Source organism: Ornithorhynchus anatinus, chromosome 2 (genome assembly GCF_004115215.2).
Source record: "Ornithorhynchus anatinus isolate Pmale09 chromosome 2, mOrnAna1.pri.v4, whole genome shotgun sequence".
NCBI classification, from domain to species: domain Eukaryota; kingdom Metazoa; phylum Chordata; class Mammalia; order Monotremata; family Ornithorhynchidae; genus Ornithorhynchus; species Ornithorhynchus anatinus.
In genome coordinates, this window is record NC_041729.1 from 140921139 (window position 1) to 140947664 (window position 26526).

Here is a 26526-nt window from a genome sequence, read left to right on the forward strand (position 1 = left end):
ATCCTCTTGTATTCTGCAGCTTCTGGGCTCAGTCAATGCGGTCAAAATCCCATCAGTTCACTAGCTCCCATACCCCAAGCCCCACCTCCTGCTAAATGAAGCGCGGTCTCCCTCAGTCTCAGACAATCTGATAAACTACAGAGTGGGGGGTTTCCAGGCAGGAGAAGGTCTGTCAGTCACCATCTCCATAGTCCTTATCCTACAGCTGCTCAGAGCCCTGCAGCTGTCCCCACTGCATAGCTGCTCAGAACCCCACAGCTGCCTCCTCTGCACAGCTGCTCGAACTCCACAGGTGCTCCTATTGCTCAGCTACTTAGAACCCCACACGTTTACCCACTGCACAGCTGCTCTGAGCCCTCCAGCTGTCCCCACTGCACAGCTGCTCAAAATCTCACCCATAAATAATGGGGATTAAGACTGTAAACCCAATATGGGACCGGGACTGTATCCAACCTGGTTAACTTGTATCTATCTCAGCACTTAGAACAGTCTTGGCTCATAGTAAGCACTTAACAAGTACCATTATTATTATTATTATTATCATTAATCCAGAAGCTGCCCCTATTGCACAGCTGCCCAGAACCCTACAACTGCCCCAACTGCACAGCACCTCAGAGCACAGCTGCTCAAAACCCTGCAGCTGCCCATATTTCATGGCTGCTCAGAGCCCTGCAGTTGCCCCCACTGCACAGAGGCTCAGAACTTGCAGTTCTGGCTCCGGGATTCCCATAGGACCCCCTCAGTTGGGGAACGTCATGAGGAGGGAGGGGAGTTAGGGTCACTAATGCCAGGACAGGGATATGCTGAAGGATTTTTGGGGTCCCAGGACCCCACCTCCTGACTAGGAGGCCTTGGGGAGAACAGGGTACCCCGGTGGCCAAAGAGGGGCAGAAAGGGCAAGGGATCCTGGAGGGGTAGGGAGAGCTCCCCTTCTCTTCCTGCTATTCCCCCATTTTCTACCCCGGGGCGGGAGGCCGGCACCATGCTCTGCCTGGGAAATCGACCACGTCCTACCCCGAGGGGACAAGTTCCTGGAAGGAACGAAGGGCTGAGAGCACAATCAATACCCCTCCTGTTTGGCCTAATGCGGCCACGGTCCCGGCCCCAGCTTCGGCCCCAGCCCGCCCCCAGCCCGTCCCCAGCCCCTACTCCTGGACCTGAATAATGAGGCCCCTCCTGTGCTACTGCAGAGTTCAGGGGCACAGGAGGGGAGACAAAACTAGGCTGGGGGGTCAGGATCAAGATATCGGGGGAGGGGCATGTAAAAGCTCAGAGGAGGGGCAGGACCAGACCCCAATCCTCAAGACAGAGAATCATCAGGACGTCTCCAAGGGCCCTCAGACCAGACAGCGGAACTCAGATCCAGTGGAGGTCAAATTCTCACAGGAGCCGATCCCTCTCTCACATCCTTCTGGTCTGGAACTCCCTCCCCCTTCCTATCCGACAGACCATCACTCTCCCCACCTTCAAAACCTTGTTAAAATCACATCTTCTCCAAGAGGCCTTCCCACTAAGCACATTTCCCCTCCTCCCTCTCCCTTCTGAATCACCCTTGCACTGGATTTGCACCCTTTGAACACTTGATGTTCCCTCTACCCACAGCCCCGCAGCATTTATGTCCATATAAATACAATTGAATGAATGAATGAGTGAACAGATGAATCCGTAGTGCATTTTAATGTTTGTCTCCCCCTTTATACTATAAGTTCCTTATGGACAGGGAACATGTCTACCAAGTCTTGTATAATAATGATGGCATTTGTTAAGCACTTACTATGTGCAAAGCACTGTTCTAAGCACTGGGGAGGATACAAGGTGATCAGGTTGTCTCATGTGGGGCTCACAGTCTTAATCTCTATTTTACAGTTGGGGTAACTGAGGCACAGAGAAGTTAAGTGGTTTGCCCAAAGTCACACAGCTGACAAGTGGCTGAGCTGGGATTTGCACCCATGACTTCTGACTCCCAAGCCCGTGCTCTTTCCACTGAGCCATGCTGCTTCTCTTTTAAAACAGTAGTACAGTGCTCTTCACACAGTAAATGCCTAATAAATACCATTGATGAATTAACTGATTGATTGATTGATTGAGGACTCCCTCTGCCCAAACAGACTGGGAGAGGTCCCCATGCCTAGCCCCCTGCCTTCAATCTGATCCCTTGGGTGTAAATATTAGAGTGGAATGTCTCCGGGGAATGCCTCACTGCCTGCTGCCCCTCCATCCAGTCTCCTTCCGGGGAAGTCAGCCAATTGGTGCAGCACTTCTGGGATGAGTGCTGGAAGGTAGTCTTCTGGGAAAGGTGCTTAGTGATCCAAGGGATTGTGATGAAATATGGGTTGGGGTCCTGGGTTCTATCCTCATGGCTGCCACCTGGCCCCAGATTTCCCCCAGGACTCAGTTTCCCAATCAATCAATCAATCAGTGGCATTTATTGAGCACTTATTAAGTGCAGAACACTGTACCAAGCACTTGGAAGAGTACAAGAGAATTAGTGGACATGTTTCCTGTCCACAACGAGTCAGAAGGCCATGGGTTCTAATCCTGTCTATGCCACCTGTCTGCTGTGTGACCTTGGGCAAATCACTTAACTTCTCTGTGCCTCAGTTCCCTCATCTGTAAAATGGCGATTAAGAGTGTGAGTTCCACTTGGGGCAGGGACTGTGTCCAACCCAATTATCTCGCATCTGCTCCAGTGCTTAGAACAGTGTCTGGCACATAGTAAATGCTTTAAAATACCATCATTATTATTATTATTATCATCATTAACGAGCTTCCTTTCCCATCTCTGACCAGAGAAATGGTTCACTTGTCCAGATATTCCCCTGAGCTATGGACCAGCAGAGCAACAGTGTTATAGCTGTTCCTCTGCTGGAATCCCTTTAAGTGTTGGGCCCGGGGAGGCTAAAAGCCCCTCAGCCACTCTCTCTGCCCCACGAGCAGGGTGTGCCCAACTGCCCCAAAGTGCCCTCTGCCAGGGGTGAAGCCTGCTTGGAGCCCCTGTGGAAGGGGAGGCAGGATGGATTGGGACACCCCTACCCCAGGTACAGGAAGAAAATGTAAACTCTTTCAACATCACTGCTGGCAAAAGCCATGGGGTCTTCTCCCCCATTAGAACCTGAGTTCCTCGTATGGAGAGAATGTGTGTCTCACTTCTGTATCAATTTATTGAGCACTTACTGTGTGCAGAGCACAGTACGAAGCACTTGGGAGAGTACAAGACAACAGAGTTGCTAAACCCAAGTCTAAAGAGGGAGAAAGGATTCAATAGAAATAAATAATGGATAATAAAATTGATAAATAATTCTTAAATAATTTAATAATTATTAAATAAATAATATTTGATGTAATTTATGTGCATATGTAAGCTTGTTACGGGCAGGAAACAAGCCTGCTAATTCTGTCGTACTCCCCCAAGGGCTTAGTACAGTACTCTGCACATAGGAAGAGCTCAATAAAAATGATTGGTTGATTGATTGATGAACAGGTTGGCAGATAACTGTGTCCAACCTGAATATCATACTTCTAAGCCATCCCTTTGCATAGCGCTTAACACAGTTATTATTATTCTCGCTTAGACTGTAAGCCCCATATAGGATAGGAATTATGTCTGACCTGATTACCTTATATCTATCCCAGCGGTTAGTACAATGTTTGGCCAGTAGCGAATGCTTAACAAACACCATCATAGAAGCAGTTCGGTTTAGTAGAGAGGATACGGGCCTGGGAGACCGAAGGACCTGGGTTCTGATCCCGGCTCCACTACATGTGTCCTGTGTGACCTTGGGCAAGTCAACTTCTCTGTGCCTCAGCTACCTCTTCTGTAAAATGGGGATAAGCGTGTGAGCCCCATGTGGGACAGGGACTGGGTCCAACCTGATTAACTTCTAACTACCTCTGGGCTAGAACAGTGCTTGGCACGAAGTGAGTGCTTAACAAATAGCATAATTATTATGATTATGATTACCAGGATTCTTATAATTCTGTAGCTCCCAAACAGTCAGTCAGGCGATCGTATTCACTGAGCACTTACTGTGTACGGAATACTGTACTAAAGGACTGGACGTATACAACACTAAGCAGACACATTCCCTGCCCACAGCGAGCTTAAAGTACAATGTACTGGTCAAGAAATAGCATTAGTGGATCGATTGATTCTGTCCAGCCTTCTGCTTCCACTCAGAAAGAACGTCCTTTCCCCTCCGACTCCCCCAAAGCCCAACCGCCCCCCAGAAACAGGACAGGGGAGGGAAGGACGCGAGCCGGGGAGAGAAGCAGGCATGAGGGGCGCTCTCCGAGGTGCTGAAGGGGCTGGGCTGAGGCTAAGGTTGTTCGGCCGGTGGCTTCAGGCAGGGAGAAGCAGAATGGCTTAGTGGTTAGAGCACGGGCCTGGGAGCCCGAAGGACCTGGGTTCTGATCCCGACTCCGCCACGTGCCTTCTGTGTGACCTGGGGCAAGTCACTTCACTGGGCCTCAGTTCCCTCATCTGGAAAATGGAGATTAAGAGTGTGATCAGGGGCTGTGTCCAACCTGATCGACTTGTCCGAAAACTGTCCCCAGTGCTCGGCACATAGTAGACGCTTAACAAGAACGATTAGTTTTGTTAGTATTAATGAGGAGCAGTTGGGGCGTTTCTGGGGAAATCGTGCGCTCGTGTGTGGGTTGGGGGACCCAAAATTTCCAGAATCCCATGGGGCAAGACATGGTCCCCGAGATTTGGTCAGATTTCAGACAGGGCAGGGATTTAGCTCCAACAAGGCCAGGGCAGAAAGGGTAGGGATCTCATGCACCGACTCTATTGTACCACACTTTCCTAGAGCTCAGTCCAGGGTTCTCCACACAGCAAACGCTCAGATAAGACTGTCGATAGATTGTTTTTGATCCTCTGGTCTTCCTCGGGTCATCTCCTCCATTATCCTGTCCCGAGGAGACGCGCTACTCTTCTTTTCAAAGCCTCCAGGTAAGGGTACAACACACTCTCCCTCAGCTGATGATTTCCACGCCTTAGCCTCACCCTAGATTTGGGAATCTTCGTTCATTTATTCATTCGTACTTATTGAGAGCTTACCGTGGGCAGAGCCCTGTGCTAAGCGTTTGGGAGAGGACAATATAACAATAAACAGATAAATTCCCTCCCCACAGCGATCCTACAGTCTACCGAGGGAGAGAGATATTAATACAAGTAAATAATTACAGATAATAATAATGACATTTGTTAAGCTCTTATTATGTGCCAAACACTAAGTGGTGGAGTAGATATGAGGCAATCAGGTTGGACACAGTCCCTGTCCCACAAGGGGCTCACAGTCTCAATCCCCATTTAGTACAAATGAGGTAACTGAGTCACAGAGAAATTAATTGACTTGCCTAAGATCACAAAGCAATCAAGTGGCGGGGTTGGGTTTAGAATCCACGACCTCTGACTCCCAAACCCATGTTCTTGCCACTATATGTACATAAAAGCGCTTAGTACAGTGCTCTGCACATAGTAAGCACACAATGAATGAATAAATTACAGATATGTCCATAAATGACAGAAGGTCTTTCTGGGATCTAACCTAAATCCCTTCTGCTGCCGACGAAGTCCATTTCCCTAAATGTCCCAACCTCTACGTGGCCCTTTTCCCCTATAGAACATCCTCTAAGAAGAGTCGTCATGACCCTCCTTCTTCCCCTCCGCCGCCTTCCAGCCCCTCATCTGCCAACAGCGACATCTTTCCTGCCTCCACAGGCAATGATCAATATCGCCCACTGGGAGCCCCTCTAGCCAGAGAACAGGTAAAGTCTATAAATACTCTGATCCTCCCGCTCGCTCACTCTGTTCTCATTCTAATTAAGCTGAATGAGTCACCCTCTTTAAGTAATTTATTGCTCGTTACATAATTGCTTTAATATTTAGTTCTAGAACTGAAAGAGAAGACATTCCCACCCTCGAAACCTTTTCCTCGCCTTCTTGTCAAAAACCCAACACCTCACAAGATGGGGGGGGGGGGGGGGGAGAGAGGGATTGGGTCTCAAAACTCATCTAATCCAGGCTCCAGGCAGGAGGACTCCAAGGTAAAGTTGAGGTGTTTAAGGAGAAGAGAAAGAGAGGTAGGGATCGGCGAAGGAAAAATCTCAAATTCTCAGCCCCTCCTGTTCTTCAGGCTAACCCAAATCCTTCCAGCTGTCGTTCAAGCCTGTGCTGGCTTCAGGGCGTTGGGGGAAGAGCTGGCCAGAAGTTTCACTGACTCATTGCAGACCTGGCGACCCTAACCACTTTCCGCATAAAACTTCTGTTGACTTTTTTTAGTGGTATGTGTTAAGAGCTTACTATGTGCCAGGCACTGTTATAAGCACTTGGAGTAGTCACAAGCTAATCAGGTTGGGCACAGTCCCTGTCCTACATGAGGCTTACGGTTTTAAACCCCATTTTACATGAGGTAACTGAAGTACAGAGAAGTTGTGACTTGCCTAAGATCACACAAAGTGGTAGAACCAGAATTAGAACCCAGATCCTTCTGATTCCCAGACCCATGCCCTATCCACCGAGCCACCCTGCTTCTCTTAAGTCTCTACGAGCTCCTTAGGTTTAGTTTGTCAACAGTTATCTATCCACCTATAGTCAAGACACAGAGACATACACTCACATGCACACAGAGATGATGACGCTTAATAGTTGCACACATAGGAAGATGGAGATGAAGATGATGATGATGAAGATGAGGACATCTCCCATTGGGAACAATGGCTGAGCTTGGATCAAGACACTGTGTGGAAAAATCGATTGCACAGCACTACTCTCCCTCTCTGGTCTCTGCCAGCTATGATCCCGCTGAGGCAGAGGATGCAACAAGGAAGTAGGCAGGCAGGGGTGCAGCCCATTGTGAAGTGCACATGATATTTTTCCTCCAGAACCCAATTAATAATAATTTATTATTATTATTATTATGGCACTTAAGTGCTTACTATTTGCCAAGCACTGTTCTAAGCCCTGGGGTAGGTACAAGTTAATCAGGTTAGACACAGCCCCTATCCCCCATGGGGCCTGCACTCTTAATCTGCATATTCCAGATGAGGTAACTGAGGCCCAGAGAAGTGAAGTGACTTGCCCGAGGTCACACAGCAGACATGTGGCGAAAACCAGAGGCACAGTGCCGATGCTAGGCTGTAGCCCCACAAAACTGATGGTTGCCTAGGTAGGTGTTCCCGCTTGGGTCATGGTTTACAATCCCAGCTCCGCCACTTGTCAGCTGTGCAACTTTGGGCAAGTCACTTAACTTCTCTGTGCCTCAGTTACCTCATCTGTAAAATGGGGATGAAGACTGGAAGCCCCAACCTCATTACCTGGGATCTCCCCCAACGCTTAGAAGAGTGCTTGGCACATAGTGAGCACTTATAAAATACCATTATTATTATTATTATTATTGGGTTGCCTACCCCGGCCAGCTGTTTTTCAGGATTCCTGCTGGTTCTGTCCATCCCTCAGAATGCCTTAGTGTAGTGGATAGAGCACGGGTTTGGGATTCAGAAGTTTATGGATTCTAATTCTGGCTCTGCTACTTGTCTGCTATTTGATCTTGAGCAAGTAACTTTACTTAGACACCTCCTCCCTTGATCTTTTCCCCTCTCCAGGCTCACGTTTCCTCCCGCCTGCAAGACATCTCTACTTGGATGTCCTCTCGTCACCTCAAACTTCACGTGTCCAAAACAGAGCTCCTTATCTTCCCACCCAAACCCTGTCCTCTCTCAGACTTTCCCGTCACTGTAGATGGCACCACCATCCTCACCGTCTCAAAATCCTATAACCTTGGTATTATTCTTGAGTTCTCTCTCTCATTCAACCCCCATATTCAATCCATCATTAAATCCTATCGGTCCCACCTTCACAACATCGCTAAAACCAGCCCTTTCCTCTCTATCCAAACTGCTACCACATTAATACAGTCACAACCTATCTCGCCTAGATTACTGCATCAGCCTCCTTGCTGACCTCTCAACCTCCTGCCTCTCCCTATTATTAACCATATTTATTGAGCACTTACTGTGTGCGGAGCACTCCCTTAAGGTCCACTCCAATCCGTATTTCACTCTGCTGCCTGGATCATCTTTCTAAAGAAACATTCAGGACGTGTCACCCCCCTCCTCAGAATCTCCAGTGGTTGCTTATCCATCTCCTTATCAGACACTCCTTACCAACCATTGGCTTTAAAGCAACCTCTTACCTTGCCCCCTCCTACCTCACCTCGCTTCTCTCCTTCTACAACCCAGCCCACACACTTGGCTCCTCTGGTGCTAACCTTCTCATTGTGTCTCCATCTTGCCTGTCTCACCGCAGACCCTGACCCACCTCCAGCCTCTGGCCTAGAATGCCCTCCCTCTTCAAATCCACCAGACAGTTACTCTCACCCCCTTTAAAGCCTTACTGAAGGTACATCTTCTCCAAGAAGCCTTCTCAGACTAAGCCCCACTTTTCCTCATCTCCCACTCCCTTCTGCATCACCCTGATTTGCTCCCTTTGGTCTTCCCCTTCTCCCAGCCCCCCAGCACTTATGTATTTATCTGTAATTTTATTTATTTATATCGAGGTGTGTCTATTTGTATTGATGTCTGTTTCCCGTCTCTAGACTGTAAGCTCATTATGGGCAGGGAATATTTTCATTTATTGTTAAATTGTACTTTCCCAAGTGCTTAGTACAGTGTTCTACACACAGTAAGCACTTAATACATTTGATTGAATGAATTATCTGTGCCTCAGTTATCTCATCTGTAAATTGGGTAGTCAGACTGTGAGTCCCATGTAGAACAGGGACTGTGTCCAACCCTATTTGTTTATATACACCCCAGCTTTTGGTACAGTGCCTGGCACATAGTAAGTGCTTAACTAAAACCACAACTATTGTTGTTCATTCATTCAATTATTATTATTATTATTATTGGACAGAAACTGACCTATCCTGGTAAAGTTCCAGCAGGTAGAACAAGAACTAGAACCCAGGTAGTCTGATTCCCAGAGAAGGGCATTTCCCACTGGACCCATAGCAGTGCTGACAAACACATATAGACACACTCAGACATACTATCATCACACATACACACATGGCTTCAGACAACCACACATATGCACACACATGTATAAACACCAAAGCAGTCACATACATAAAGACTCATGAAGTCACACACATAGACACAAATAAAGACGCACTCAAAAACATTCAGATATACACATACACACATAAGGATTCACGCAAATATACATATGCATGTCCAAAAGGACACATGCACATATGGCCTAATGGAAAGAGCACAGGCCTGGGAGTCAGGAAATCTGAGTTCTAATCCCAACTCTGCCACTTGTTTGCTGGGTAACCTTGGGCAATTCACTTAGCTTCCCTAGACCTCATTATCTCATCTGTAAAACGAGGATTCAATAGCTGTTCTCCCTCCATTTTTTAAAAATGGTATTTGTTAAGCCCATACTATGTGCCAGGCAATTCACTTAGCTTCCCTAGACCTCGTTATCTCATCTGTAAAATGAGGATTCAATAGCTGTTCTCCCTCCATTTTTAAAAAATGGTACTTGTTAAGCACATACTATGTGCCAGACACTGTTCTAAGGGCTGGGGTAGATACAAGGTAGTCAAGTTGGATACAGTCCATGTCCCACATGGGGCTCACAGTCTTAATCCTCATTTTACAGATGAGGTCACAGAGGCACAGATAAGTTAAATGACTTCCCCAGTGTCACTCAGCAGCCATGTGGAGGAGCCAGGATTAGAACGCTGGTCCTCTGACTCCCAGGCTCGTGCTCTATCCACTAGTCCATGCTGCTTCTCAACTGCTTCTCACTGCTACTTACTCCTGTGAGACCTTGTATCTACCTCAGTGCTTAGTACAGTGCTTGATTCATAATAAGCGCTTATCAAATATAGTGAGCGCTTGTCAAATGTCACTGTTATCACACACTAGGACATACAGTACACACACACACACACTCGCACACACACATTGACATATCTGACATCCACATTCTCCTATACACAGTCAGCCATAGAGGCACATGAATACACAAATAAATACAGATCCCTATCCATTCATATAGATGTACTCATATAGAAAGAAAATTTTTATACCCATCTCAACATAAGCACACATGCACAATGTGTATAGTACACAAGCACATATGCACCCTCACCCCCTTTACGCAAACACAAAAAAAACCCACTGCCTTGGGGGAGGTGCATTGGAGGAGGGTGTCTGGAGGCAGAAGAATAGAGGAGTTCATCTTGCCAAATCCCTGCTAGATTGTAAACTCCTTGATGACAGGAATCAAGCCAATTTACTCTATTGGATTATTATTGTTATTACATTTGTTAAACAGTGATTAAACTGTTGTTAATATTTATGAACATTTGTTATACACTTTGTTAAACAGTGTTAAGCACTGTTTCAAGTACTGGGGGAGATACAAGTTATCAAGTTGGACACAGTCCCTGTTATACACGGGGCTCACAGTCCATGTCCTACTCTACTCTCCCACGCTTTTTGTACAGTTCTCTACACATAGAAAGCGTTCAGTAAATGCCATTGATTGCTCGATATCTGCGATTTAATGTCTGTGCTAGGGGCTTGGTTGGGTCGCTGCTCGTTCTAGGGCTTCTGGGACCGCTATCTTGTAGTCCAAATGTTTCCTCTTCCCACCTTTTCTTTCCTTTCGGTGCCCCTGGGAGGCAGCAGTGAGGATTCTCCCCGTTGAGCAGATAGAGAAACTGAGGCCCAGAGAGGCCCAGTGATTTCCCTAAGCCATACAGCCTTTCCGTTTTCAAGCCACGAATAGTCCAAGGTCCCATCTCCTAATCCACCTGTCCCAGATGCCCGGGTCCTCCTGAACCATGGGCTTCTCCTCCTTTGAGAGGCGAGGTTCTCTCCCTCTACTGGCCCAGAGGCCTGGTTGGAAGACTCTTCAGTGGCTCCCAACCCCCCTCCTCCCCCATCTCACACCCAACAGCCCAGGGAGGGCAGGGAAACTGGTTCTGGGGTAACGGAGAGCCACCAATTAGCACAAATGCCACCATCCCTTAACGAACAAACCAGGAGAAATGACTTCTCTTTCAATTAGCAGCTCAGTTCTAAAAATGGGAACTGCTGAGAAGTGACAATTCTTGCTCAGTGGGTGGGTGGGGGTGGGGGGGAGAAACGGGTAAGGGAGAAGATGATGCCTTTCTCCTCCGCCCATCCCTGTCAAGTCAGTACGGAGGTCGGGAGGAGCCAAACTTTCTCGTGAGTCAGCGGGGGTTGGGAGGGGGGTGGGGGAGAAGCCAAAAAGCGGCTAGGACCAAATTGTCCAAATTTCTGCAACAGCCCCCACTGCAAGCCCAGCCTCCACTCTCCCCACACACACACTTGGCTGCATAATGGTCCTTCCCTGAGCTGGTTCCCATGGAGATGATGATGGTGGTGGTATTTGTTGAGCTCTTACTATGTGACAGGCACTGTACTAAGCTCTGGGGTGGATACAAGCAAATCGGGTTGGATATAGTCCCTGTCCCATGTGGGGCTCACAGTCTCAATCCCCATTTTACAGATGAGGGAACTGAGGCACAAAGAAGTGAAGTGACTTGCCCAAGGTCACACAGCAGACAAGTGGCTGAGCTGGGATTAGATCCCATCATCTTCTGACTCCCAAGCCCATGCTAGAGGAGCAGGACCACCTGCAGGGAGCATCCCATCCAGAAGGGAGATGGACCTGATTCTTTGTGTGTGCAAATGTCTCCAGGGGGTAAATGTAAGTTTCTGAATCTAGGTAGCATCGTGGCCTAGTGGAAAAAAGCACAGGACTGGGAGTCAGAGGACCAAGAGAAGAAGCAGGGTGTAGAGAAAGAGCAGGATGTGGTCGATAGAGAACGGGCCCAGGAGTCAGAAGGTCATGGGTTCCAATTACAGCTCTGCCACTTCTGTGTGATCTGGGCAAGTCACTTCACTTCTCTGTGCCTCAGTTACTTCACCTGTAAAATGGGGATCGAGGTTCTGTAAGCCCCACATGAGACAGGGACTATGTCCAACCCTATTTGCTTGAATCCAGTCTAGTGCTTAGTACAGGGGCTGGCACATAGTAAGTGCTTAATGCACATCATAATTATTATTATTATTATTATTACCTGGATTCAAATCCCAGCTCTGCCACTTGCCTGCAGTATGATCTCAGACAAGTCACTTAACTTCTCTATGCCATAGTTTCCTCATCTATAAAATGGGATTTCAATACCTGTTCTCCCTCCTACTTAGACTGTGGGGCCCGATTACCATTTATCTACTCCAATGCTTGAACTTGCATAGTAAGTGCTTAAAAAACCTAATTGTTCATTATTATTAATTAATAATAATAATAATAATGTTAGTATTTGTTAAGCGCTTACTATGTGCCGAGCACTGTTCTAAGCGCTGGGGTAGACATAGGGGAATCAGGTTGTCCCACGTGGGGCTCACAGTCTTAATCCCCATTTTACAGATGAGGGAACTGAGGCACAGAGAAGTTGAGTGACTTGCCTACAGTCACACAGCTGACAAGTGGCAGAGCTGGGATTTGAACTCATGAGCTCTGACTCCAAAGCCCATGCTTTTTCCACTGAGCCACGCTGCTTCTCATATTATTATTACCTAATTATTATTAGGTGTGTGATCCTTTCAAGTGTACTGGTGGGTACCAACTCTGCTCCCTTGGCTGAGTAATGCTAAGAACCAGAGCACTGCCCCGGAGAAGATGCTGCCCTTTGACCTGAAGGAGAAGGCAATGAGGGTTGCTAAAAGGGGACTTAGACTCGACCCAGGGGACAACTCTCAGCCCGAGTTGATAGATGATGGAAAAGATGCTGAGGTTGACTCAGAATCTATCTCAGGAACAAGAGAGAGTCCCCATAGGTCATCCTATCCATACCCTGGCCTCCAGGCAGCTTGAACTCCAGACAATCCCCAGCCAGTTGGGAATCCTCACTAAGAACCGGCCTGGTAGCAGCTGTTGGCTGGGGAGCGGCTGTCCATTAGGGCCCGTATAGAACCTAGAGAAGAGAGGAGAAGGAAGAGAGGAGGATTTGGGCTGGTAGGAGTGGGGAGTGGCATGGTTTTTCTCCCCAGGATGTGAAGCGGAAGGGGACGCCTGGAAGACAGGCAGCAGGCAGGACACCATAAGGAGAAGTATCATGACCTAGAGGGTAGATCATGGGACTGGGAGTCAAAAGAACCTGGGTTCTAATTCCAGCTCTGCCGCTTATGTGACGTGTAAACTTGGGAAAATCACTTCACTTCCCTGGGCCTCAGTTACCTCATCTTTTAAATGGAGATTAAAATTGTGAGCCCTAAGTGGGACAGGGACTGTGTTCAACCCGATTTGCTTGAAGCCACCCTAGCATTTAGTATAGTATCTGGCACATAGTAACTGCTTAACAAATATCACAAAAAAGTCAGTCAGTCAATTGTATTTACTGAGCACATACTCTGTGTGGAGCTCTGTAGTAATAATAATAATGATGATGATGGTTTTGTTAAGGGCTTAACTGTTCTAAGCACTGGGGTGGATACAAGCCAATGGGGTTAGACACTGCCCTGCCCCATGTCAGGTTCACAGTCTCAATCCCCATTTTCTAGATGAGGTTACTGAGGCCCAGAGAAATGAAGTGACTTGCCCAAGGTTACACAGCAGACAAATGGCAGAGCCAGAATTAGAACCCGTGACCTGACTCTGAGGCCCGTGCTCTATCCACTAAGCCATGCTGCTTCTCTGTGCACATTGTACTTGGGAGAGAACAATACACAGCCTCTGCCCACAATGATCTTACAGTCCAGAGTGGGAGACAGACATTAATAGCAATTAATAAGTTGTTCAATCATATTTATTGACTGCTTACTGTGTGCAGAACACTGTACTAAGTGCTTGGAAAGTACAATTCAGCAATAAAGAGACAATCCCTGCCCACATTGGACTTACAGTTTAGAAGGGGGGAGATAGACATCAAAACAAGTATGTACATAAGTGCTGTGGGACTGGGTGAAGGGGATGAATAAAGAGAGCAAGTCAGGATGTCACAAAAGGGAGTAGGAGAAGAGAAAAGAAGTGCTTAGTCAGAGAAGGCCTCTTGGAGGAGATGTGCCTTCAATAAGCCTTTCAAGGGGAGGTTCTCAGAGCCAAGGCTCCAGCAGTGAAGAGAGCAGTGGCAAGAATTTGTACTAAATCATGGGATATACAATCCAGGGGAAGATGGGAGCAGGGAAGTCAGACTTCCCTGGACCTACAGGGGCAGAGCCCATGACCTTAGACCCCAGAGGCTCCGACCCTGCCCTCCACCTGGCCCCACAGGTGGGAGCCCTTTAAGGCAGGGCATCCTGGACAAGCCACTGCCATTAGGATAACCCCGTTTCCCCCTGCCCCCAACCCAGTAGGGTTCCTGGTCTTACAACCCTCAGGGAAAGGAGCTCTGTGAGCTTCCAGGGAGATCCTTTTCCAACCCTCCCTGTCAGGAAGTTCTTTCTAACAATAATAATTGCAGTAGCTGTTAAGCAGTCTTTTTTTTAAGCCTTTACTATGTACCAGGCACTGCACATAAACACTGGCTACATACAAGCTTATCAGGTTGGACAAAGTACCTGTCCCACAGGGTCTCACAGTCTTAACCCCCATTTTACAGATGAAGTAACTGAGGCACAGAGAAATGAAGTGACTTGCCCAAAGTCACACAGCTGACATGTGGCACAGCTGGCATTAGAACCCAGGTGCCTCTAACTCCCAGGCCTGTGATCTACCCACTAGGCCATGCTGCTTCTCAAGCACTATATACCAAGAACTGTACTAAACCCTGGGATCTTTACACTGTGAGCCCCATGTGGGACAGGAATTGTGCCTGATCTTCATATACTGTACCTACTCCAGCACTTAGTACAGTGCTTGGCACACAGTAAACAATAAATATCATGATGATGAAGATTAGAAATACAAAATAATCAGATTGGGCACAGTCCTTGTACCTCTTGGGACTCACAGTGTAATGGGGAAGAAAGGCAAATTTTTAATCCCCATTTTACAGATGAGTAAACTGAGGCATTGAGAAGTTGAGTGTGACTTGCACAAAGTCATGCAATAGACAAGTGGCAGAGCCAGGTTTAGAACCCAGGTCCTCTGACTCCCTGCCCTGGGCTTTTTCCACTGGTCAATCAGTCTATCATATTGATTGAGCACTTACTTTGTGCAGTGCACTGAACTAAACATTTAGAAGGGTACAATAAAACAGAGTTGGTAGGCACATTCCCTGCCACAAGGAATTTACAGTCTACAGAGGGAAACAAACATTAAATTGAATTATGAATATGTGGTGCTGAGGGTGATGTGAATAAAGGGTACATATCTAAGTGCAAGGGTGATGCAGAAGGGGGAGAGAGTAGGGGAAATGAGGGCTTAATCAGGAAAGGCCTTTTGGAGGACTTGGGATTTTGAATGTCTTCAACTCTTAAAATCTAACTCAGCCCCAATTTGCTGCCATGGTGATGCAGAAGAGAGGACCAACAGTTTGTCTGTCTAACCAGGGACATGTGAGAGGTTATTCTGTCCATCCCCTGGCCTCTGGCAGCCCCACCTCCACCCTCCACTATGATCCAATCATTCCTTTCCCCTTGGGTTAAGGATCCCAGAGTGGGGAGATTCTGCAAAGAACAGCCAGAAAGTCCTGTCTTTCAATAATAGTAAAAATAATGACTGTGGTATTTGTTAGGCACTTACTATGCATCAGGCACTGTAATAAGTAAGGAGTTGGATACAAACAAATTAGGTTGGACACAGTCCCTGTCCCTCCTGGAGCTTACAGTTTTAATCCCCATTTTACAGATGAGGTAACTGAAGCCCAGAGAACTGAAGCGACTTGCCCAGGGTCACACAGCAAACAAATGGCAGAGTTGGAATTAGAAGCCGCGTCCTTCTGATTCCCAGGCCGGTGCTCTATCCAGTAGGCCAAGCCGTTTCTCTATTTTTGCCTTTTGTCTATCTTAAATCCCTCCTGTGGTAGCGCAGTAGCGCACCCCCCACCCCCTCGATAAAGACCCCGAGCCACCAGCCCGGGAGGTCAACGGGTCCAGTCCTCTGCCTCCAGCCCAGCGCCCGCGCCAGCTGCTCATGGAACCTGGATGTCTGTTTCCCTGGAGCAGCTCCGCCGCTGCCGGATCCCGAACAATAGGAGGTTCGTGCGAGAAAACGTGCCGGGGGGCTAAATATACCTTCCTGGGGCGGGGGGCGGGGGGCGGGGGCGGCAGGAGGTGACACGGAAGGAACTCGTCGCCCCTTCCCCCCCCCCCCCCCCCCCCGGTAAAGCGCCCGGCTGCGGCGGCCGGGCTGCCTGGGACCGGACGGGGCGTGGGGTCCGGGCAAGCGAGACTGGTAAGGGGCAGGGGAGAAAGGGCAGGGGAACAGGGGCAGGGGGACGAGGGACAGGAGGTACGGTATTTGTTAAGTGCTTACTATGTGCCAGGCACTGTACTAAGGGGCAGGGGGAGGAAGGTCAGGAAGGGAGGAGGGGAGGAGGGGAGCAGGGGCAGGAGGGGAGGGGCAGGAAGGGAGGGCCAGAGGGAGGAGGGATAGGAGGAGAAGAGGGGAGGAGAGGAGCAGGGAGTCGAGGAAGAGGTGGGGAGAAGGGGAGGGCCAGGGAGAGCAGGGGTAAGAGGGGAGGGTTGGGGGAGGAAAGGAAGGAGGAGGACAGGGCCAGAAGAGGAGAGGAGGGGAACAGGGGAGGGAGGGCATAAGGAAAAGAGGAAGGAAGGAAGGAGGGGAACAGGGGCAGGAGGGGAGGAGCAGGGGGTCAAGGGAAAGGAGGGGAGGAGGGAAGGGGCAGGAGTAGAAGAGGGAGAGGAGGGGAGCAGGGGCACGAGGGGAGGGGTAGGGGGGTCAAGGGAAAGGAGAGTAGGAGGAAAATAGGGCTAGGAGAGGAGGGGAACAGGGGCAGCAGGAGGGGAGCAGGGGAAGGAGGGGAGGAAAGGAATAAGGATAGGAGGGAAGGGACAGGAGAGGAGGAACCCGAGAAGAAGAGCAGGAGAAGGGAAGATTAGGACCGAGGAGTAGATCCACACCATCCATGGGCCGGAAGCGACCGAGGCTTAAAGGCTGTAGATTTGCCGTTGTTTTTCATCTCCTTTAACGAGGTTTGTTTCCTGTCACAACAACGCGGGCCCTGGCCCTCTCCCGGCCTCTGGCCCTCCCCCTCCCCCGGCCTCTGGCCCTCCCCCTCCCCGACCCTAGGCCTCTCCCTTCCTCCCCGCACCCGGGCCCCTTCTTCCCTGCGACCCCAACCCTCTCTTCACCCTCATAGTCTCTGCCAAACTAGGCCGTCTGCGAGAGGTATTAGGTTAGACACCGGAAAGGACTTCCTGGCCGGGAGGGGTTGGGAGACCCGGAAGGCAGCCCCTGAGAGAGGCTCAGGGGGCCCCTGGAGTTCTGAACTGGAACTCTTCCCTCCTCCTTCCTCCCCACTGCCCTAGTTCCTTCCCTTCCCTCTCTCCTCCCCCTTACCACCCCCCACCCCCATCTGCCCTCTTTCCCCCACACTTGACCTGGACGAGGGAGGAGTCCATCTGTCTGCCAACAGTGGGATGACTTCAATGACCTCCGGCCCGGGCTGGGTCCCACCCCTCCCAGCCCTGTTTCCACCGGATGATGAAGGCGCCGGCCTCCGGATTGGCCCTGGAGGAAGTGGGCCCTTTGGCCTGGGTTGTATCTGACCCCACCAACTCCTCCAGACCCCGGGAAAATACATCCCATTGATCTGCAACCCAGTGGCAGGCGGGTAGGGAATTCTTTGATGGAATGTGGGCTCTTAACCTAGGGTCAGACGGGGATGCAGGATACGCGTTTGGGGAAGGCCCCCCGCCCGCTCTGATGCAGTTTTTCCTCCCCTTCCTCCCACTCTGGTAGCATATCCATAGAGGTTTCTTGGTAAAAATTCAGAAGTGGTTTACCATTGCCGCGCAGTAAACGAGTCTCTACCCTCCACTCCCTTCCATGTGGCTGCTGCCCAGCACAGGTATCCAGAACGATTGCAGATGGAAGTGGGGCGTGCTGGGAGAGATGTGTCTATGGCATCACTATGGATCAGACGAGACTCGACAGCATAAGACAACAACAACAACCTCCCAACCTATTGCATGGTCTCTTTCCCCTCCCCACTGCAGGGGTTGGTAGCAACAACTCTGCTATTTCTTAAGCATTTACTATGTCCTCAGCACTGTACTAAGTGCTGGGGTAAGTACAAGATAATCAGGTGAGGCCCAGTCCCTGTTGTCCCATATGGGGCTGAGTCTAAATGGGAGGACTGGTGTTTGACCCCCATTTTACATAAGAGGAAACTGAGGCACAGACAGATTAAGTAACTGGCCCAAGGTCTCTCGGGAGGCAAGTGGCAAAGACAAGATTAGAACCAGGTCGGTGTGGGTGACATGCCAGCTCCCTCACTGCTATGGCTAGCTCGCTGCTCACTTGGTAGCCTTTCTTCCCCAGCAGTTTGAGTGTGCTCGTTCAGCGGATGTAGCTGGCACAGGGCAGAAATTGATGGTTTGACCTCTGACATCTGGGCCTGGAGGATATGTGTGAGCCAAAAGGGTCCTGATTCAGCTCCCCCTTCCCAGGGCCCAGTGAGTGCCTGGAGTCTGTTCAGCTTCACTGGTGGTGATGGTTGGGTTAATAAAGATGGTGGTGGTGGTAGTGGTGCTGGAAGTGATTACAGTGGTGACAGTGATGACGATTTGTGGTGTCCTCTTTGTCTAAACTAAATCTATCTTAGTAATAATTATAAATAATAATAATTATGATACTTGTTAAGCACTATGTGCTAGGCACTGTACTAACCGCTGGGGTGGATACGAGCAAATTGGGTTGGACGCAGTCTCTGTTCCGCATAGGGCTCACAGTCTTAAACTCCATTTCACCGATGAGGCACAGATGAAGTCAAGTGACTTGCCTAAGGCCACACAACAGAAAAATGATGGAACTGGCATTAGAATCCACAACCTTCTGACTCCCAGGCCCATGCGCTATTCACCAAGCCATGAGTACTTGTAGTGACTATCCCATTTCCTGAGCACACACTGAATGCAACGCAAAGTACTCAATGCTTGAAAAGGTTCACCAGGAGCCCATGACAGGTACCCTGCCCACAAAGAGCTTGTACTGTAATGGAGGAGATGGACATACCAATCTTCACAGAGTGGAGTCAGAATACAGAATCAAATCTGCCAAAAAACACGAGTGCTGAGGATGGGCATAAATAACAAAGCGAGTGGTAAACTGGACTGGCGGGTGGCCACCACTTAGTCCGCTGGGATTTAAGGGAAGAGGTGTTAGAGGCAGAGAAGGAGGGGCTGTCATTCAAAATCTATTCCCCCCAGTCCAGGGTCTGCAGAAGAGAACTCCAAAGGGAACCAAGGAGTCCTAATCCCAGCCTCTAGATATCATCCAGTGCCTCACTTCATCCCTCTCTTCCAAACCCACCTTCTTTATTTCTCCCTTAGAGGAGAAATTCCAAGGTTTATTTCACTAAGCATTAGATCCTTAGAGAGAGAACTGATGTGGATAGTTCCGCCGGTCACCCACAGGGATCACTGCTACTCCTCCCATTTGTAGACCCTCGATGGAAGGAAGAAGTAGCATGGCCTAGTAGCAAGAGCACCACCCTGGAAGTTAGAGGCTGTGGGTTCGAATCCCAGTTCTGCCCCTTGCCTTCTGTGTGACCTTGGGCAGGTTATTTAACTTCTCGGTGCCTCAGCTGCCTCATCTGCAAAGTGAGGATTCAATATCTGGTCTCCTTCCTACTTTCCCCCTCCAGACTGTAAACTTGTTGGGGGTAGGGAATGTGTCTGTTATATTGTGTTCTCCCAATTGCTTAATGCAGTGCTCTGCACTCTGTAAGTGCTCAATAAATACAATTGATTGATACTTAGAATGTGAGCCCCAGGTGGGGCCTAATTATCTTCTATCTATCCCAGTGCTTAGTACAGTGCTTCATGTGTAACAGAAATCAATATTATTAAATAACCTCATCTGTGGAGATACAGGTTCCATCATAAGGACCAACTGACAAATTCAGCAACTGTTAATGGAAAAAATTAGAGAAGCAGTGTGGCCTAGTGGAAAACACAGCCTGGGATTCAGACGACCAAGGCTCTAAGCCTGGCTCTGTCCCTTGTCTGCTATGTGATCTTGGACAAGTCACTTCACTTCTTTGTGCCTCACTTCCTTCATCATCTAAATGGAGATTAAGACTGTGAGCCCTATGCAGGACAGGCACTGTATCCAACCTGATTACCTCGTAGCTACCCCAGCGCTTAGCACATAGTAAGTGCTTAATAAATATAAAGTGCTGTCTAGTCATTTCCAATTCATAGCAACTCCATAGATATACTTTTTCCAGAATGTCTTGTCCTCTGCCATAATCCACAACCTTTGTAATGGTTCTTCTGTGGTCTTTGTTACAGTCTCTGTCCATCTAGCTGCCGGTCTGCCTCTTCCTCATTTTCCCTGGACTTTCCCTAGCATTAGTATCTTCTCCAGAGAATTAGTCCTCCTGATTATGTGTCCAAAATGTGTTACTCCAAGTGGAGTTATTTGGCCTTCCAAAGACCACTTTGGCTTAATTTGCTTAATAAATACCATTTAAAAAAGATTCTCCCCTGGTTTCTCTGGCTAGCTTTATCCACGACCCTGCTCAGTTTCTGCTCTACAGAAGATGCTGCAGAGGGGATTTACAGTCTCAAGGTCTGTGACCGGCAGCTGTCCATCTTCACCCAGAGCAAGACAAGAGGACAGGTGTGGAAACTACAGTGGGAGGGATTGAAATTGGACAGGAGGAAGCACTGCCTGTGGGTGAGGGGAGAAAGACTTTAGAACTCCATCTCCAACAGCACAAGAGTCCCTGTCTCCCCCTCTACACTGTGAGTTCGCTGTAGGCAGGGAATATGCCTGCCAACAACAGTGCTTAGTACGGTGCTCTGCACACAGTAAACACTCTACAAGTACAGTTGATTGATGGATTGGGTAAAGGGAGCCCTGCCTGGAGGCAGGGTGATGATAGGATGACCCCTGAGATGGGAGAAGCTTGGGGAGGAGACTCCATCTGGGGCTGACTAGGAGAGTGACTCAGTCACACAGCTGGAGGAGACCAGGGGCTTAAAGGTTAGGGTCTCTCCGCGTTCATCTTGCGGGAGATGGGGCTAGATTGACACCTCCCAGCTGGCCACAGAAAGCCGTCTGTCCCGGGAGCCCATGGGCAAACAGTGGAAGGGTGAAAGGGCCTTAGTGTCCCCGAAATTCAACCCTTGGGGGCTGGGCCATTCCCAGAAACTCTTGCATCTGATGGTTGTGTAATATACGTCTCAGGCACTTCCGTCTCTGGGAGGGGTGGAGGGAAGAGAGAAAGAGACACATGGAGAGAGAGAGAGACATGGGAGGGGCCATAATCCTGTGATCGTCCTTCTGTCCAGAGCAGGAAGAGTTAATACAAAGAAGGGTGGAGAGAACCCCGTGAAACAGAGACAGAGAGGGAAAAAGAGGAAGAGAGGGACAGTGGAACTGAGAGACAGCGAGACCGAGGGAGAAGGCGAAACAGGGAGGGGGACAAAGGTGGGCTTGGGGAGAGTGCGCGTGTGCGCTCAAAAGCAGCGTGGCTTAGTGGCAAAAGCACGGGCTTGGGAGTCAGAGGGCGTGGGTTCTAATCCCGGCTCAGCCACTTGTCTGTGGTGTGACCTTGGGCAAGCCACTTAACTTCTTTCTACCTCAGTTCCCTCATCTGTAAAAAGGGGATGAAGACTGTGAGTCCCATGTGGAGCATGGACTTTGTCCAACCTGATTTTATACTACTAATAATAATGTTGGTATCTGTTAAGTGCTTACAGTGTGCCGAGCACTGTTCTAAGCGCTGGGGTAGATACAGAGTAATCAGGTTGTCCCATGTGAGGCTCGGTCTCAATTCCCATTTTACAGATGAGGGAGCTGAGGCGCCGAGAAGTGAAGTGACTTGCCCAAAGTCACACAGCCAGCAGGTGGTGGAGCCGGGATTAGAACCCATGACCCCTGACTCCTAAGCCCGTGCTCTTTCCACTGAGCCAAGCTGCTTCTCTAATATATCCACCCCAGCGCTTAGTACAGTGTCTGGTACATCGTCAGCGCTTAACAAATACCGTAATTGTTATTATGAGGAGACAGCGGAGGTCCTTGGAGAGGCGTGCTCGTGGAGCCTCGTAGACCTCATGTCCCGATGCTGAAGCGGGGTTCAGGGGTCGGGGGGGACGCCGCGGGCCATTAAGGGGAGGGGATCGCGGGGGAGGAGAGGGGCCTGGGGCCGGCTGGAGAGCGCCGGTCCCGCTTCCTCCGCCGGCGAGAAACCACGTGTCTGGCCGGAGCCCAGAAGAGCCATCAGAGGCCCTCGGAGACGGTGGGCGGGGGAGGAAGGGAAAGCGGCAGAAATGTCGCCCGGGGGGGAGGGGGCTGGGGAGGGGCGGGGGTAGGACCCACACCGGGAACTTAACCCTCTCCAGGCCGGACAGGAGCCCTGGGCCGGCGCTGGTCAACGTGGAAAGTCGTTCTTCCAAACTGGGAGGAGAGGGGATGGGGTCGGGGGTGACCGAGGGAAGGGGTTTGTTCAATCCATAGACCCAAGTCAGGTCCCCGACCTGGCATGCCCTCCTCCCTCCCTCTTCATCTGCTTTTTGCTAAAAGCTAAAAAAAAAAAGCAACCAAACAAAAAACCTCCTCCCCTACGAAAGCTTCCCGGATTAACCCCATTTGACCCCGCTCACTCCGGATCTTCCCATTCCCCCGCGGGACTCTACTATGAAGAGTGGTAAGAAGGGCCTAAATGCTTCTGCTCTTAGTCTTGGGTACGTCTTAAAGGAGCCTAAATTTCTGCCACGTGTTTTAGGAATAAACTGTGAGCCGATGTAGAACCTTAATCCTAGGCTTTACACTGGCCGTCCAGTCCGGACCCCTGTTTTAGAGCTAGAGTGATTGGTTTCTCGCTGGGCCTGTTAGTGTCCTCTCTCTCCTTAAGGGTCCCCAAAGACAGACACCTCCTTTGATCGGCCACCCATTTCAATGTCCGATTCCCCTGACAGTCAGGAAATCCAACCACGATATCTTCGGCTTCATTTGGAGGCTTGATTCTCACACCAGACCTTCCTTGAGGGCAGGAACCGTGGGTTTCTGTAAAGAAGTCTGTCTGTAATCCCATCTTCAACGAGCTTTATCTGGATGTGTGCACCATGCGTGTGTGTGTGTGTGTGTGTGTGTGTGAACCAGTGAGTTAGTTTATGGACTGAACACCACCTGTGCAGATGAGGAGGGATATTTTGGGCCTGTGCATGTGGATTTGCAGGTCTGCATTCCCATAATAATAATAATAATGGTATTTGTAATGGTATTAAGCGCTTACTATGTGGCAGGCACTGTACTAAGCACTGGGGTGGATACAAGCAAATCTGTTGGACATAGTCCCTGTTCCATGTGGGGCTCACAGTCTCAATTCCCATTTAACAGATGAGGTAACTGAGGCCCAGAGAAGTGAAGTGACTTGCCCAAGGTCACGCAGCAGGGAAGAGGCAGAGCTAGGACTAGAATCCATGACCTTCTGACTCCTAGCTTCTTGGTCTATCCACTGGGCCATGCTGCTTCTCATTTGTGTGGATTTGTGTGCTATGTTGGGTCTGAATTGTGTGTTTAAATTGTATGACTGTTGATATCCACCTATGCTTTTGTGTGTCAGACTAGGTTTGTGGGAGTGGTGGTGATGAAGATGATGATGATAATCATTGTAGTAGAAGTGGTATTTGCTAAGTGTTTATTATGGGTCAAGCACTGTACTAAGTGCTGGAGTAGATACAAGATAATCAGGTCAGAAAGTCCCTGTTTCTCATCAGGCTCACAATCTAAGGGAGAATCCTCATTTTACAGACAAGGAAACTGAGACACAGAGGGACTTGCCCAAGGTTCCACAGCAAGCAAATGGTGGATCCTGAATCCACCAATCAGTAGTCAGTCAATCGTATTTCTTGAGAGCTTACTGTGTGCAGAGCACTGTACTAAGTGCTTGGGAGAGTACCATAGAATAGTTTAACAGACACATTCCCTGCCCCCAACAAGATTACAGTCGAGTGGAGGCAGTTCCTAATATATGTGTGCATATGTGAGTGTCTGAGTTAGAGTGTCTTTATGTGTTTATATGTATCTGATAATGATAAAAATGTTATTTGTTAAGTGCTTACTATGTCTCAAGCACTGTTCTAAGCACTGGGGTGAGATGAGAAGCAGCGTGGCTCAGCGGAAAGAGCTCGGGCTTGGGAGTCAGAGGTCATGTGTTCGAATCCCGGCTTTGCCACTTGTCAGCTGTGTGACTGTGGGCAAGTCACTTCACTTCTCTGTGCCTCAGTTACCTCATCTGTAAAATGGGGATTAACTGTGAGCCTTACGTGGGGCAACCTGATGACCCTGTGTCTTCCCCAGTGCTTAGAACAGTGCTCTGCACATACTAAGCGCTTAACAAATACCAACATTATTATTGTTATTATATAAACTAATCAGGTTGGACAGAGTTCCTGCCATACATGGGACTCACCGCCTTAATCCCCGTTTCACACATGAGGTAACCGAGGCCCAGAGAAGTGAAGTGACTGATGGTTATATTTTTTAAGCGTTTACCATATACTAAGCACTGTTCTAAGCACTGAGGTAGATATAAGCTAATCAGGTTAGACGCAATCCCTGTCCTACATGGGGCTCCCAGACCCCCATTTTACAGATGAGGTAACTGAGGCCCAGAAAAATGAAGTGACTCAGCCAAGGTCACACAGCAGACAAGTGGCGGAGCTGGGATTAGAACGTAGGTCCTTCTGACTCCCAGGCCCAGGCTCTATCCTTTAGGAGGCATGTGTGTATATATATGCCTGCCCTTCTGAGAGTGGACACACACCCAGATATACATACACAGAGACAATACACACATGCACTGGTGTGCTCACACACAAGCATATACCAAGACACACATGGACACACAAACACACACAGTCACAGAGGAACAAGGGGGTAGGACCCAGCGCTAGAGAACACGATGGAGACAGAAGGACTCAGGGTTCAGTCATCCTTCCCCCCGCCTCCAACCCTGCACCACCCCAGTACATGGCACCACCCCCACTCCCAGCCCTTGAACAAACAGCTCTGCCCCCAACTCCATTTCCACCCCCCACAAACACTTTGACCCTGCCAACACCCACCATGGTCCAACAGTACATGACGGTTCTGTTCCCACTCCCATGCCCCATCTCCACCTCTCTGCCCCCAACCTAGCTTCTCCACCAGAGTCTGCCCCGCTATCCTCCCCCAACACCCCCAGGTGAGCCAGGGCCCAGTGGGCAGAGACGGGGCAAAGGGATGGCTTTCTTGGGGCCTATCAAGCAAAAGCCCCAGGTGGCAGACCATGGGTTAGGACTTGGCGGCCATAGGGAAGCTTTCCCAGTCATTCTGGCAGCTTTAGTGGAACCCTCTCCCCCCTCCCCTGGTTCTCTGCTCTTGTCTCCCTGCCCCTGAACTCAGTGGTCCGGGCTGGGGACAACCCAGAGCAGCAGCAGCAGCTCGGGTCAGGCCCTGGAGGCAGGAGGACTCCACACTAGTTTGGGATTATCCGGCGCTTTGCTTTATCCGGGTTCCAAGCTGCATGGGCCACGGTGAGTCAGGTGGTCTGGCCCTCCACCTTGACCCTTCTCCCTTCCCCCTACCATCCGGTGGGACAGGGGATAGGAAGCCCAATCCACCCTCCCCCACAAATGGCCCCTGCCAAAGCAGAAACACACAAGCCTGCACACACACACGTGGCTCTCTCTCATCTCTTTGCCCTCTCTGAAGCGGGAGACCCCCGGGGAGGAAAGCAGGCAGGCTGTGGTCTGGTATGCCAAGCCACGGCGTCCCCACTTCCTCCCCCCTGGAAGTGGTGATCATCCACACGCTCCAGCAAAGCCCCCACAGCACAAGTACAGGCACGTGTACACACACGCACAAGCACACACACATACACGCATACACACCCTGGCATACATCAGACCGACTCTCGTTGATTCCTGCAGGGACACAAGAAACACACAGACCCAGACGACCACCCACCCCATCACACACAGAGCCTCACATGGGTACTGGCACTTAGAGGAGACATGGACTCGTGCTTTTACAGATGCCCCCCCCACACACACACACGCCCTGAGGGGGACCATGCAGTCACCCCGCAGGGTCCAGCCTGCTCTTGCTCCTGTCTTCAGCCATCAGCCCCCTCCCCAGCCCCTCCCGGCAACCACCGAACCTCAGCTCCCCACCCTCCAACCCCACCCGACCCCCGCCCGAGGCCTCGTGGAATCAGTCCCCCCCGATTCCCTTTCCTGGGTGCGAAGATCTCAAACCACCCACCCACCCCCTACACACACACACACACACACACACACACCCCAAGTCCCTCTCCCAGTTCGAGGTGCAGAGTGGTGGACCGTAGCCGGAGAACC

General features: G+C 49.8%; 1 protein-coding gene across 1 annotated transcript in view; it reads right to left on the reverse strand.

Moving 5' to 3' along the window:
* LOC100085552 (cGMP-dependent 3',5'-cyclic phosphodiesterase) overlaps nucleotides 1-26526 on the reverse strand; it is a 139410-nt gene that overhangs the window by 112385 nt on the left and 499 nt on the right. The gene's annotated exons all lie outside the window — the stretch shown is intronic.